The sequence below is a fragment of the Lonchura striata genome, chromosome 8 (assembly GCF_050655825.1).
Source record: "Lonchura striata isolate lonStrDom1 chromosome 8, ASM5065582v1, whole genome shotgun sequence".
Taxonomy (NCBI): domain Eukaryota; kingdom Metazoa; phylum Chordata; class Aves; order Passeriformes; family Estrildidae; genus Lonchura; species Lonchura striata.
In genome coordinates, this window is record NC_140710.1 from 31,164,181 (window position 1) to 31,179,950 (window position 15,770).

General features: G+C 38.9%; 1 protein-coding gene and 1 long non-coding RNA gene across 11 annotated transcripts in view; one reads left to right on the forward strand and one right to left on the reverse strand.

Annotated features, from left to right (window-relative positions):
* DNM3 (dynamin 3) overlaps window positions 1–15,770 on the forward strand; it is a 175,353-nt gene that overhangs the window by 68,809 nt on the left and 90,774 nt on the right. The window lies entirely within an intron of this gene.
* LOC146766807 (uncharacterized) overlaps window positions 1,824–15,770 on the reverse strand; it is a 35,654-nt gene continuing 21,707 nt past the window's right edge. Inside the window, exon 2 of the long non-coding RNA XR_014957135.1 lies at window positions 1,824–14,525. This is a non-coding gene — a long non-coding RNA (uncharacterized LOC146766807). The remainder of the gene's footprint in view (window positions 14,526–15,770) is intronic.

Sequence of the window (15,770 nt, forward strand, 5' to 3'; positions counted from 1 at the left end):
TGGACAATGTTCCAGCCTAATGTCCCTCTGTTGTGTTGTTCCTGTGACACATAATGGACTGGTGAAAACCACAGTCTCTAAACAATGTATCCCCTGTTCCCAGTCCTTTTTCCTTCCTCTATCCCTTATCACTTGTCCCCCTGTCCTCTCCCTTCTCATCAGACATGTAGTTTGGATGCTTTAGGATATTTACTCTTTCATCTTCTCTCTGTGCAATTCCACATTTCTGCTCTACATGCTTTGTCTGAAACTTTGTTCAGGTTTATGGGAGAAACACAAATGGGAAGAAGGCAAAGCTGGAAGGGCTCAGTCCAGCTATTTTGGATATCTGAGATGAAATTCGTAACCACATTCAGGAGCCCATGTTTCCTTTACCCTTGGTGTATTCAGAGGACAATTCAGCACCTCTGACGTGGACACCTATAGAGAGCCACTGCTGATTTCTGTCCTCCCAGCTGTGAGGAGCCCAACAGCAGGTTCAATATTGATGCCACTTCTTTTTGCCTTTTCAGCAGTTGGGTTATATTCACCCTGGTTGTAATATGTGCATCACTTTCTGGTCTGTATTGTTCAGTATTTTTTCTGCCTTTCTAGCCAGTTGTCAAAGTATATCAATGAATATTCTGAAACACTGGAAAAGACCCAGCGTAATACAGAGCAGGTATTTTCATGTACAGCTGACTTTGTGCTCACTGTGCATTTTTCAGCTTAAATTGTGGGTATGCACTCATGCTCATATTATATCTAATATAATATACATAAATTAATACATTATTATATATTATATATATTTGAATTTCTAAACTTATATTTGAGTAGTAAATTGATTTGAGGGAGTCATGTGTGCTCAGCACAGTGGTAACAAGTGATTGTAATGACTGGCAATGTTTAGATTCCATATAGGTTATTTCATTCCTGGTGAAAAAAAATAGCTGCCTTGTTGAATTGTTGTGGCCTTAATGGGAGGTATCCTCCCTGCCTGTCATGTTTTTCTTTAGGAAAAGAACAGGATATGGAATAGCTTTGACATTTCCTTAGTCATTGCTTACTCATACACAACACACAATTTGTGGGGATGCAAAATTAGCTGAGCTAAGTTAATTTTCAGAGCGGTGGTGAAGAGCACGATATGCCCTGGATTAACACTGTCCTCTTTCTTGACTGCTGTGATCTCCTCAACTGTGTTTTAGCCCTGCAGCACGTTAGTGTTAAGCTTTTGGACCCTTTATAAAACCCAGATGTGCAGCTGAATCGAGTGTTCCTTTTCCCCACTCAGGCTGAAATGTTTCAGTCAGGTTACCACATCACTGGAAAAGCATTGCCTCTCTCACAGGAGATGTCACTTCTGCTACAAAGTGATTGTAGTATTCAGTAAAGCAAAATAACTGCACAGTATGGGGGTGCATTTGAGGGAATGTAGGAGCCTGTTGTTTACTGCTTAACAAAAGCCAGAATATATAATGGATAAACTTGTAGTGGTTTATGTTTCTTTTTCAATTCTGTTCTAGAAAAAAAATTCTCTTTGAAAAGCCTGGGTGACTGGAAAAAGTGTATACTTCTAGAAGTTTCTAGTTTAAAATCCTGTGTCTTGTTGGTTTAAACTGCTGGTTTTGTCTAATTAGACTTTGGGGTTTGATTTACCCCTCAGAAATATTTTTATGAACATTCTTTCTTCTGCCCAACTGAGAGACAGTTTGTTGTTACTTTTGTGGGTTTTTTTTCTGGCAAAACTTTGTGTTGCAGCTATTTCTATGTTTCAGTAACATAATACACTCTGGGGGCAGATCTTGGAGATCTTTGACTCTAATGAATACCAGTCACGTGAGAGCAAATACATGATTTATTACATGAGTATATTTTCGATAGTAATGCCTGGAGATTTTTTTAGTGGGGGGAAGGGAGATAACAAAAGAGAAGGATGCAGTTGAAAGAAATTAGTGGCAAAGTGATGTTAACTCTCACCTCAGTTCAAGCCTGTGGTTTGCAATTCCAACATTGTGAATGATCCCAAAACAAAAACATCCATCCTTTTCACATTGAAGAACAATCTTAAGGGAATTGTGTTGTAGAAACAAATCTTAAAATGAACACCAGCAATATTGCTCAGGGCCTCTAAAACCGAAAGCCATTTCTTCTAGTATTTATTGTCTTTGGCAGGACTATTATCCTCTCTTTATATTAACTGCTGCATGAAGTGTCGTCTTTGTCTTGCCAAAACTTCTGTTCATAACATAATTTATTAATAGATGTCTTGCTTTTGATAAAGACTTAACAATAACGAGCCAGGTTGTGGAATGTGAAACCGTGAGTTCCTTTCCTGAGGCTGGATGCAGCAATCTGTCATTTGTGCTGTGCAGAGGTGTAAACTCTGAGGAGAAGTGACTGTCAAAGCCGCATTGCTGCAGCTCCATGAAATCCATGACAGAATAACTCATCCTCTTTTATGAAATCTAAATCCGGTTTCCAAAGATTAATAAGTGATATCTAAGGAGTAGTCATGTCTGACTTTTTCTGTAGGGATGAAGATTTAGTCACCTACTCTTGCTCTCTGAGTTAATTATGTAGATATAAGCATTTAAATTAGAATTAAAGGCCAAATTAAAGGCCTTTTGATTGCTCAAAGATTTTGAGATCTGATTTCTGCAAAATTTTCATGTGAACTGGTGAATGATAGTTCTCTCAGGCATAATTTACAACCTCCCTGAAACATTAAATGTTTCTTGAAGATGTGGGAAACAGAGTTAACAGATCAACAGAATGTTATAATTTTTGTTACATTGTCCCTCATATTTATAGTTGCTTTTTAAATCAATGTCTCCTAGGAAGAAAGGTTTCAAACTTCTTCATTACCACTCTATGTATCTCTCAAATAAAAGAAGCAGAAATTTTTGTCACTTGGACTTCTGGAGCCAAAAGAGAGGTTGTGTCCTGCCTTTGGGGCAGTATGTGTTGGTTATTCTTAGCTAAGCAAGGGATGATTTATCAGTTTAAAATTCTGATAAAGCTGAGCTACTAACAGACTTTCTCTGTTATTTACTTCACCTCTCTGCTTTACATCTAAAGTTTAAATGCTTTGCCTTAGCTGTAGCTTTACATGCAGTGCAGGAAGGTGTGTGTTTATTGTGGCTTTACTAATGTTCTCTTAGCAGTTGAGGCAAGATGTGTTCTAAAAACATGTGAGCCATTGTGTTGGCCTGGTAGATATTTCTTAGTGTTTGACAATATCCAACTGCCTAAACTCACTGTAGCTACTAACCAGTAGTTTAGTAAAACAGAAGTTCAGTCTTGTTATGTTCACAGTAGTTTCCTTTTCTCAAATTACTAAGCATTTTCAAATGTCTGTGTAAGTTCCAGAAAAACGAAGCAATTTTCTTAAAGTTTGAGAGATAGAGTCATGTGGGAGAGACTGTGGAGATCTTTTGAAGAGTCGATTGAAGTTCCTTTCCTTGTGGATCATGTTAGACACAGGGGATGCTTCAAAAGTATTAGTCATGACAAGCACCTCCATTGATACCTCTTGGTTCACGCTCTTCAGAGATCAGAAAGTTATTCCCTCTCCATCTAACTGTTTGAAATCAAAGCAATAACTTCACCTTTGCCGTGCAGAACCCCAAAAGGAACAGTGTTCATTCTTTGAAGTCCCTGTTACTCCTTCAGTATGTTTTTCTGGGGGATGGTTCATGATTCTTCTCTCCTTTCATGTTCTTGCAATGCTGATCTGTGCTCTGTGGTTTCTCACTGACAGCAGCCATCACTGCACATTGATCTGTTCCTTTCATGACAGTCTCCACATCTTCATCCCAGGCCTTCCTTTTGCTGATGAAATGGCTTTTCCTTGGATGTATAGAATTACCCCCTCTGCTGTCCAACTCACTACTTCAACCTAAGATAGCAAATAGTTTATCCAAGTATTTTATGTGTAACACTTAACTTCCTGAGGATCTGGTCTTGGTTGAAAAGCAGAACCTCCAAAACAGCCAACAACCCACCCACAGCCCTTTCTGGCAGCTCCCATAGGTAACACCTAAAGTCAACTTGCCCCATCACTGCTCATATTTCACTTCTCTGTAGTGATTCTCTTTGTGCTATGTCAATCTCAGTATATTCTGAAGATTGTCTGAAATTTAGGGATGAAGTGGACAGCTCTGCTCTCAATTCCCTAAGTAACTTCTGTCATCTTTTACTCCAGCTGCAAGGGGTGTTTATAAAATGTGTCTTTTCCTAAAGCCTTACAAAAGGATTTTTTGGTTGAGCACTGCACCAAAACATTGCCTCGTGTTGGCTATCATGTGGGAAATGTGGAAAATACAGACGAAGCAGCAATTTTATGCATTTTAATATTGCTTGGCAAATCATTCACAAACACTATTCATGTAGAGTGAGACCTGAAAATGCAGTCAAAAGGGTAAAATTAAGAGAGAGCCAGGAAAATGATGAGTTTATATGTCTGAGATGCCTAACTATGCCTCTGAAATTCTGCAACCAAGCAGAGTTCACAAGCCTGATGAAGCTGAACTTCTTTACAACTAAAAAAGTTTGTATACCTGGTATATGTATTAAAAAAACCTCAAAAGACTTTGTAGTGCAATATTATTTTCCAGTACCTCTCTTATGTTTTTTTCTGGATTACTTCAACAAGTGTTCCAATTGTTACTAGATGTGTTAGTCTCTAATGCACAGAGGAAGAAGGTTTCCAGCTTTTATACCTTGTAGACCAGGACTGGCTGAAAACACCAGGGAGGTGTCCTGGGTTATCCCACAGCTTTCCCCCACAAATAGAGTGGTAGATCTGTATAGTTTTTGGCAACAAAGAAAATATTTTACTGTAGACTTCACAGTAAAAATTAGTAAACTGAGAAGGGTTGTCAGGTATTTGAGAATTTTCTGAAAGCAAATTCAGTGATTGGAATGGTGAAAACTTAATAAAGCTGGGGAAAACTAACTAGAAATAACTGCATGGAAATGGGAGTAACTAAGAGAAAGGTTTGTTCATGCAAGTTTTGCTTTGGTTGGACATGAATTTAGTGGGAAGACTCTGGGATTAGAAGGTGTTATTGTGAACCTTGAATACTTGGGTTTTTTCAACACCCTGACCTGGCTAGGTTTTAGGGTCAGCACTCAAGGATGTGAAGGTCTGAAGTACCAGGTAGAACTGAGCTAATGTGGGGATGCCAGTTCTGTTACATGATTTTAGAACACGTGGTGCTCTACAGATAGTTTTCCATGTTAATAGGTGTAAAAAAAGAAGTAATTTCTTCTGTATTCATATTTTTCATTTTTTTGTGAGTTTTCTACTGACTGCTTCTATCCCTGTGCAGAATTTTTCAATTTCATATATGTGCAAATATAAGGAGGCATAAATGAACAAAACTTCCTTTTCTTTTTTAACATATTAAAGAATTCTCAGCCCACAGTTCTCCATGAGTAATAGACCAGGTAACCTCTGTGCTCTGGATTTTTCTGAACAGGCACATCAGTGCACAGATGCTGAGCACCTCTTACAGCAGAGGCTGTGTCTGTCAGGCAGGATGTGTTCATCCCATACTGCTGCACATTCTCTCAAAGGCAAGATACTGTCAGATAGGATTTTGCTATGTTTTGCTAAACTTGGTCTTTGCTTCCATCTTGCAACTAAGCAGAGCTTTAGTGTCTTGTCTTTCCAGGGAGCAGTGTTGTGTGGTTCTGATGTGCTCACCAATTACTGTATTTGGGAACATTTTTCTACACAAACATCCCCTCCTACCTGGACTTTTACCTTGAGAAAGTACAAGAGGTGTTCCAGATTTTCTATTTCATTTTTGCATCCCACTCATGCCCCACTTAAAGTCAATCTTTAAAAGGAGTGAAATCCAAACAGTTGTTAACTCATAGAAACAACAAAGACATCTGAGAAACAGCAGCTTGACTTTCATTCTCATTCCCTGACATGGAAACCCCCAGGGAGTGGGAAAGAAGGAACCTCCTGCTTTGTAAGCCTCCTTTGGTTTCTGATAGAAACATGGCACGCTTGCCTTGGTGTTTTGGATGTCACCAGGAACTGCTGAGAATGCAAGAGGAAAAAAATAGTTCAGGCTATGAGGAATAGGAGGAAAAGATGAGTTTTATGTAAACAAAGTCAGAAAAACTTTGGAAATAATTATTCAAAACAGCAAGGAAAGCTGATGGAATGTCATAGTTATATAGGCTTTTTGGCAGGAGTGGTATTTATTGGCTGGGTTTAGTTTAGCATGGAGAATGTCAGCTAAGTATAAAGTTGTTAGTGCTGGAAAACCCTGCTGCAGAGAGGTGTAAAATGCAGCAAGCTGTGTGCTGCACACCAAACCTGGTATGCCTGAAACCAGCAGGTTCACACAGACACAGCCAGCATCATTTGAGTGTGCATATTTTCTAAAAACTGATTTATTACCTAGATCCAGTGGTACTTTCTAGGAATGATTTACCCTAACAAGATAGAGCACAGACGGATTGCAGCATTTTCATGCACAGAGTTGTCTCCTAACTCCTGTGCTGACAAGATTCTGAAAGTGGACTTCAGATCCAGATTTGTGGGAGGGATTTCTTCGTTGACTCTCTATGAAACATTGCATGGAGGAAAATGGAAACCATATGCAATTCACTACACAGATCTGTTTTTCATTTAAATCTTTTCCTGTATTATATTTTCTGCTAGTAGAGGAGAGAGAAACAAACTGCTAGATGAATAGTATGGAGCTTAAAATGAAAGGAGTGTGGTTTCCTTTTTTTTTTTTTTAAGTGAAGAAAAAATTTGATCATTATAATTTCATGTACGATTCTATATAGAAAGAAGACAATTTGTATAGAATATGTTGGAACATCTGTTAATTTAAGTCAGTGAATTGAATTGATATCAAAGTTCTGTGAGGCTGCTGAGTTGATAGGGCTGTAGCACAGGAGAGGCATCACAATAAAGGTCTTGATGAGCACAGCACACAGAACTAAAGTCTGCACTAGTGTCTGATACTGTTCAAAACATCTTAAGCTGCTGTGGAGTTGTGGAAAATTTCACCATCTCTGAAAACAGTGCAGTAGATATCCTCGGAGTCTCATGATTTAGATTTTTTTGCCTAGTTTTGAACAGAAGTTCAGTTTTTAAAAGTTCCCTGAGACTCTTCAGTGCTGAGGTAATCCCTTGGTTTTTGCACAGAGTCTGGGAAAAGGAGTGCTGCAGGACAAATAAAACAGAGTACACTTTACACAGAGCTGAGCTTTTTCATACATTGAATATGTTGTACTTCACATCTGTGAGTGAAGGACATAACTGGCTTGAAAGAGAAGTTGTGAAGTTCTTCTCTTTCTTGGACTTTTTGGAAGCTGTGCAGAATGGAACTCTTCGATAGTAATTACCAGGAGCTCAGCAATATGTGTGTGCACGTGGGAAACACCCAGATTTGGCCAGTGATTTCAGGCTGTGTATACATCAGTGTAACAGCATGGTAAAGAATTTCATTTGGCCAGGGTAGTAGTGAAAATTAACCAAAAGACATGAATCCCTATGTCCGGTTTTCTTAGATTTCCAAGGAGAATACCTGAATCAGAAGTCTTGAAAAATAACACCACTATGATAAAGAAACATTGCAGACAGTCAGGAGTGTTTCTGCACCTCCTGTCAGCTTCACAGATTAACCAAGGCTGAAGGACCAGTTTCAATTTCTAGATCTCTTTAAAGAGACTTCCAGTTTTTTTATCTGTTACAAGAATACTAAAGTAGCTTCTGAGCAGTAGAAATGCTCAGAACGGGTGACAGTGCACACTTTAAAGAGTGAAGAACTGTACAAAGAGGCCCTGAGCTCACAAAAGCCATGGAGGACCTTTGAGAGCCTGAGTGGATTGTAGGCTGATGATGCTGCTATTGTGCAGTTGGCTGAAATCTGTCTTGATTCAATTAACAGCCAAGACCTAAAGGCACATAAGGGCCTAACCAAAAAGCAAGTCAGAAAAGCCAGGGAATGTTTCTGCTGTTCTGTCAGTGTCACACAACTCAAATTTCTCGCAGAGTATTTGAATTCTGAGCAGGAAAAGAAAAAATGGAAATGTGATTCAGTGGAATGTAACTCTGAATTCCTACCTCCTGAACATCAAATACAGGAGAGAATTGTTTCTCCTCTCCTTCCTCTCCGTCCTCTCCTTCCTCAAAAAGGTATTAATTATATATACCTGATTCCTGTATTGACTCTTTTTTAAAAATGCACTTAGATTCCTGTCCTATGAGAGAAACTGCAGAGTGATTTGGGGTTGATGTTGTCAAAACCTTGCACTGAGAGGGGGTAAAAAGGATACTTTAATTTATGTAATAGTGAAGTGCTGAGTAGACAGGAGATGTAATAATTGTATGTTGTGTCTTATTGACAAAGCATGTAAGATCATGTTTTGATTACTACAGTATAATATGTAAACATACATCATCAAAATTGCAAAGAACTCTAACAAAATTATGTTAATCCTTGTAAGATATGTTTGTCTGGTATAGTTCATTCCCATTTAATGTCTTCTGCTTGTGTCTTTAAACTGTAAGCACTTTAAAATATTGATGGCCTGTGTGCATCCAAATCTCCATATAAAGATGTGACCCTAAGTTACAGCATTTAGATACTGCTATAAGAAAAATATTTACCACTGATGTTTGGCTTGCACATTGTTTCACAGAATCTCATTTGGGTTTTAGTTTCTATTGGGTCCCTTAATTTTGGAGGGATGGGAAATATTCTGTTTTTCAGGTTGGATAAATCAAAATGCTGTCTTTAGTCTGAAGTTTTCCAGTTAGCTAGGGACAAACATGTTTTTGTGTGGAAAATGTAGCTGTTTGAATGTATTTGAATTATCTGAAATTTTATTTATATGCTTTCTGCCCGATAAGAAATATTTGTGGTGTTTTTTTAGCTTTTGTTCATAATTCAAGCTCCTGTTTTGATACTTTGTATTTGGCATACTCTGAGGTATTGACAGACTGTTGCCTTGACTAGGAAAAACAATCATGAGCACATTAAAAAAAACATTGTTGGTGGTGTCCTTCCATTCTTGACTTCGAAGATCCACAAGGTATTATTTAAAGTCAATATGCTGCTGTTTTGGAGTCTCAGTTATGTTTAAATATACTGTGCATTCAATTCCAGAGCTGTTAGTGTTTTGTTCATTCATAGAAAGGCTGATAGAAAATTTCCTGTACAAGAGGGCAAGTTTGCATAAATCTCCATGTAATGAGACTATTTCTCTTCATGGCCACAGTTCATTGTCTGTTTATTACACAAGCAGCTTTCTTTTTCTAAAAACTGCACATCTCTTGCAATTGGAATAGAATCATAACATAGGAGTTGCAATGAGGTGAGCAGTGACAGGAGACGGAGAGATAGTAGGGCATAAAGGCAATATTGAATTACTTGAGAAGGGATTACCACAGCAGCCGTGGATGGGATGGATTACTCAGTCTGCTCATTAACTCAGTGCCACTCTGCTCCCAGCCACCACACAGCCCCTCAAACCAACCCGTTCTTACAGCAAGCTGCAAAAGTCAGTGAAGGAATTGCAAATGATACTCCAAAGAGAGAGGCTTGTGTGAGGTCTGCACAAACCCTGAGCTGACACTACACCTGTGGATGTGCACAGTGCTTTGTATAATGAAGAAACCAGTGGGGGTTTGGTTTGGTTGTTTTTTAACAAGATGGTAATTTTTCATTAGAGATTTGGAGACTTAGAGACACAATGATAATGTTTCCATCTACAGGAGGGTATGCTGAAAAAGCATTAACTCAAGAAAGAGAGAAGGCTAGGAAGCTCCATAATACATCAGTACTGGAAACATTCTGAAGAATTAAATTATTTATTTATATTATTTATATTATTCTAATATTATATAATAATATTAATATTTATATTATTTATTGATTACATGGTGAGAATAAGCAGTATGATTGAAGACTGAATCAAGATTTTTGCTCTTGTCTTTGTCATAAACTTATATGACCTTGAGCAAATTATTTTTACTTTGGGTTCTTTCTCTTTTCTGTAAAGCCTTCAGAAGAACTTGTTGAAATGGAATGCAAAGTGTTTGTTTGGGGCTGTGATCGAATGGTAGCAAAAAAACAGGTAGTAGAGAATGTTTGAAGGCAAGACACACTAGGGAATTATGCAAGGAGAGATGGTTTATGTTTGAAGGTATGTTGTGTAGGCTGTAAGATTGAATTCTGTCCCACAGAATCTCCCACAGTGTTCCCCTTTATGATAACTCTCAGAAGTCCTACATTTGAACAGCTACAGGGAAAAAAAAAAAGTATTTATAGAATATATTGCCTCTGTCTCAGGACAAGAGGTTTACAGAGATGATGCTTGGATCCAGCCTGACTAGAATATTATCTACCAGTTAGTGCTTCTGGATCTTCATTGAACTTTAATGCACTGGATTAAGTTTGGACCTTGAGTGGAGTCTCCTTTGTCATGTGGCCTGAAGGCTGTGTTTTCCCATCTGTGTTTTCAAAACCACTCCTGTGTCATCTTTCAGTTTCTTGAACTGGTACTATCACCATTTATCAATCTCTGACTTAGGGGACCTTCAATTCCTTCCCCCAGTGACTTTCCCTCTTCCACTATTGTATCTGCAAGCCATGATCTCCAAAAAATTGCTTCTGGAAGGTTTAATATTGCAATTCTTTCTGCACCCAGTCCCTTTACTCCCCAGAACCAGTCTAGTCCTGCACCATTTACCCATTAATCCATGAATACTCCGATGAGCATCTGGTTTTTATTTTTCATTTTATTCTTCTGTTTTGTTGCTTTGCACTTACCTGGTTATATAGAAGGGAAAACTGTTAGATTGGGGCCAATCTTTCAGAATCTGTGACCTTTCTATGCCACATGGAGTTGAGTTTGGAAAGAACAAGGGTCCTCTGAAGAGGAACCTGTGGAAATCATGCCTGTGTAATTCACCTGCTGCAGTCTAAATCTCCCACAGAATTTTGCATAAAGGTTATATTTATCTTCACTACTGTTCATAAATATCAATATTTTAAAGTAATTATGAAATATGTCTGTTAAGGGCCAAATACAAATGGTAAATTCCTTTTATATAGGGTATGTGCATATAGTTAAAGAAAAACATAGGAAGTCAGAAATGAGGCCTTACTTTACAGTATCAGAAAATAACAAAAGGGAGAGATATTAAATGTGTACCAAATTCATAGTCTTCTGTGTAGAATCTGATATTTTACACCATGTTCCACTCCTGCTATTTATCAAAGTGTTGGTGATTCATTCTTTTAATGTAGCTTTAATACTATTAAGGAATTTTGTTCTCTTGTATATAAGAACATGCTTATCTGACTGAGTTGTGTTACATTTTTTTTTGTGGGATTGATCTTAATTCTTTTGCATAGGTGAATCATAACTGTGTTCCATTTGTTTATCCCTAATTACCTTCCCCAAGATTATCTGCGACTTGGTTTGCAATGATAGTGGTATCTGATCTGAGGCAATTAAATTGTTCAGTATGTCTTCTGGGAGTAAATGTTATAGAAGTAGCTTCATCTTGTTAAGATTTGCTAAATCTCCAAGTTCTTATTTCTGTGAACCTTGGGATGTGTTTATGAAGAAAGGGAAAGTGGATCCCATGTCAGTAAAGGAAAAATAGCAGCAAAGATGCTGAGCAAACGCTATCGGATGGAAGGATGGAGAAGTGGGGAGGACAACAAGCTTGGGAAGGGAGAGTTGGGGAGGGAGCAGGCTCTGTGGTGGACATTGTCTCCTGAACAGGTGGCACTACAAGTCTCAGCATATATTATTAGAACATCCATAAGGAGCCTTAATAATATTGGCAGCCTCCCAGAAACCTTTGTATGATGCTTGTGAATTTAATTATAAGAATTCAATTTGGCAATAGCAGCTAAGTACTCCAAGGGCTTGTGGTGCCAGTGCAGGTGTCAGATGCTGAAAGAGCATCCAAAGGTTGGAGTAGGTGTGCTGGAAGACTTTGTTCTCTGGTTCAAAAATGAAGGTGCTGGTGTTGAGTTAACCCTTCAGTCACAGCTGCTCAGGGTGGCTGCTCAGGAAGGAATGTTAGTTCTGTCTTCTGTTGTGTGGAAACACAGATCATTAAATTTGGCACTTTGTGTCTGCTGTACCTGGATATACCTTGAGCTGGTTTGAGCAGGTAAAGGACACTGAACACTCCCACAGGCAATTAAGGCTTAGTCTTAGAGGCTCTTTCTGTGTATTCATTACTTGCTGTTCACAGTGGTTTGCTAATATTGTTCTGAATAATATTAACTTTGAAATAAAGTTGTTTCTTTAGTGTGCATGTGGGGAAAAATACTGCTTTGCTGTCCTGGAATTATCTCTTACAACTTCTGAAAATGAATGACCCTGTTTGTGCCATTCAGTGTAGATATTATGTATTGAGGACATTGCTAAATCATGGTTATGTACATTAACAGAAACCTCTCCTTGCTTCCATACAGTTTTTGTAATAAAGTCACATTTCACTGGAAAAGGCTGCAATCTGCTTTTCATCTCCATTAAGACTCACTGTAAGCCATGCTATGAAAATTCCTGAATGAATGGCAGAATTGGAGACCTGCTTACCTGTTTCCAATAGAAATGAGAAACCAAATTTAGCTGAAGTGTTTATTCTGTCTAGTGAAAAATCTTGAATTTGCTGAGGATATTTCCTTCAGACCTTTTGCCAGTTTCTTCCCAATGTCAAAGGCAAAGTTTAAGAATTCTTTCAAGCCTTGGGCAGCATGGAAAGCAACCAGAAGAGGAGATGGATACTCAGGGAGATATCACACTTCTACTTGTAATCTTCTTAGTGATGAATATTTTGGGGCTAGATTTTAATTTTACTGCATTCTAATGCTCACTGCCTTATTTGCTCACACAGCTATGAGAGAGTAAAGGACAAACAGTAGTTTGCAAGGTTCTGTTTACCATTCTGCCATCTACAAAATACCCCAGTGGCTAAAGGAGGTGAGCGAGCCAGATTTAGCCAGAGCTGCAGGATGTATGTGACTTTAGGAGGTGTGGCAGAGATCCCTAGCTGAGTTGGCAAGAATTTTCCTCCACGAGCTCTCAAAGTGAAACCAATGAGACCTGATTATATGGGACCCTTCAATACTATTTTTATGGGTGTGTTTTTTTAAACAGAACCAGCTTAATAAGCTGTGCTTTTGGACATCTGTTTAGGAGCTATGGAGTAAAAGTATCATGTGTGTATTTATCCAGTGCCACCTGCTGAGCTAGCAACTGCAGTGTGCACTGGGTTTCTTCCATCGTAGCAGTTGATGCTCTGATAGTCTAACTCAGGTATAAAGGCTACTTTATACTGCCTTGGAAGACATGATTCCAGAAATTTGTATGAGCTACTTTCTGTTTTTCTTTCAAGTTGTGCTGGGTAAGATTTGTGTCCTCACCTCTAGCTCAGAGCTTCTGCTTTACTAAAACAGCTCCAAGGGTTTTAAAGGGAAAATGGGGCTTATTTGATGTGTTTCCATTTTCCTTGTATTTTTTGTAACAGTGCAATTAAAATGCTATTTACTATAGGTTGCCCTGCAACCTCCACCCCCACCCTTCTTAATTGTTTACTTGGAGCTCAGAGAGCACAGTTCATTGTTAGGAAGAAAGAGAATAATTCAGACAACTTGGTCAATCAGTCTGCAGCTTGTTTTAATTTTTACATTGCCTCTATTGTGTGGAAAATATGACTTTTATAAGCTTGATAGTGCAACCATGAAATGAGAGTTTTTGCAAATGTTACATCCATAAAATGAGTAGGTTTCAAAAATTGATTCTGTACTCTTAGACAAGACTGTCAATCAGTTCGTTGCAATGTTTTAGATGTATGCTGTACAAGTATTACAACCAGAAATATACATGAAAGGAACATTGTCTGCAAAGTCAAGTACTCAGAAGCTAGGAAATAGTAGATTTATGGTTGTTTGTATAAATGTAATTCCCTCCTCTTGTATGTGCTTTCTGCACAGTGAATGAGGCAGGAGTCCTGGAGAAAAGCAGGGCACAATCACGGAATCAGATAGTTAATCACAATGCCTACACACATGGAGCAGAAGAGAGGTTCTGTGTGCAGCCATAAATCTGACGTTCCCTGACTCTCAGGTGCTTGATGTTGAAAGAATTTCATTCAAGTTGTAACATGGGTTGGTCTGGTGTATGATTTCCTAACTTTAAGAAGGAAGGAAGACTAAAAGAGTTTATTCAAATCTTGAGGTTGGATGCAACTCTGCGGATGGAGGTTCAGGGTGAGGGCTGAGCTTCACAGCTGGTCCAGTTCTCAGGTGTCACAGTTCAAGCAGGGCTGGGGAAATCGGCTATGTTTGCCTCAGTAATAAACTTACTGTAACCACTCGCTCTGTCTTTTAGACTTTCACCCTCCAGCATTGCCAGAGCAGTTGTAGGGATTAGCAATGTAGCTGGCAGGGTGAGAAAATTGTCTCAGTGCAGTGGCAATTCACCGATTCAGGTAATGTGGTCATGACAAATGCCCAACGCAAGAGGATTTCCTTCTGCATGAAGAAAAGTGAAACAGAATTTCATAGGTTGGAGAAAAAAATATTGTAAAATCTCCTGGCTTGAAGAGTTGTTTTGGTTTGTTTTGTTTTGTTTTTTTTTTTTCTTTCCTCTGCTGTGTTTTATCAGGAGGTACAGATTTGAGAGATCTTCCAGGATTAATCCTCAAAATGGATTAGCAGTGGGAAATGTGAGTGAATTAATTTTAGATTAGTATCATCTGCTGAATTTGAAATGGTGTTATACCCAGACTGACTCCTGCATAGTTCATCAAGATTTTGGGAAAAGACTACGTGGTTGTAAGAAGGTTCAATTTATCTTCTGTAAAAATCCCATCAAATCTGATGGATAATTGTTCAAAAATACAACAGCCGTGTTTCACAAAACCAGCCAAACCAAAACAACTATTCCTGCCAGCAGTGAACTACTGCTGGGTAAGCTTCAGGAGCTGGGCACAATTGGTCTCCCTTGTCACCCTGCCTTGAATGCTACATCACAGCCTGGAATTGCCTGTGCTCTTGGACCCCAAGTGGGATTTGTGCATCCAGCACTGTATTTGGGTCACAAAGCTTGCAGTCAAGTGAGCAGATTCTTGGTCTTCAACCCCTGGCTTTTTAATACCTCACCTCAGTTGTGTAGCTCTCATGTGGAACTGCACTGATCAGAAGTGTAACGTGAAACTGATTTTGCAAAACAATAAATTGCAGAGAACTTGAGGAAACAGCTGGTTTTGGTTAGTAAATTGCACATAAAATATAAAACATCAGTAAATGGAAGGCTTGGCCCCAGGAGAGGAGAAGCAGGGTTTATCCCCCTTGCTTTCCCTGTGCTGGTGATTGGTTTGAGCTCACTTGCTTTTGGCCCCAAAAGGGGCTGTTCCAGCAGCCTGGAATAGCCAGAGCCTTGCAGAAGCTCAGTCACAACCTTCGTGTGCCTTTGCTGGAGATTGTAAATAGCAAGTTGCAGCAGCGAGGAGTGGGAGCTTCCCTCAGGAAAGCCTCTGACAGGGGCATTTCCCAGGTTTCTGGATTTGCCAACTCTGTGGACCCTGGTGGTGGCCAGAGTGGCATAATCCACTGGGTTAGCTGGACCCCAGGTGTAAAATGTTTCTGTCCTTGCAATGGCTTATGAGTCACAAAGGCAAATTAAATCACACCAAGAAAAACTAAAAACTATTAAAAAAAAATCCCAACCAAACAAATCCGAAAAAAATAAAAAATATTAAAAAAGTCCTTCTTTTG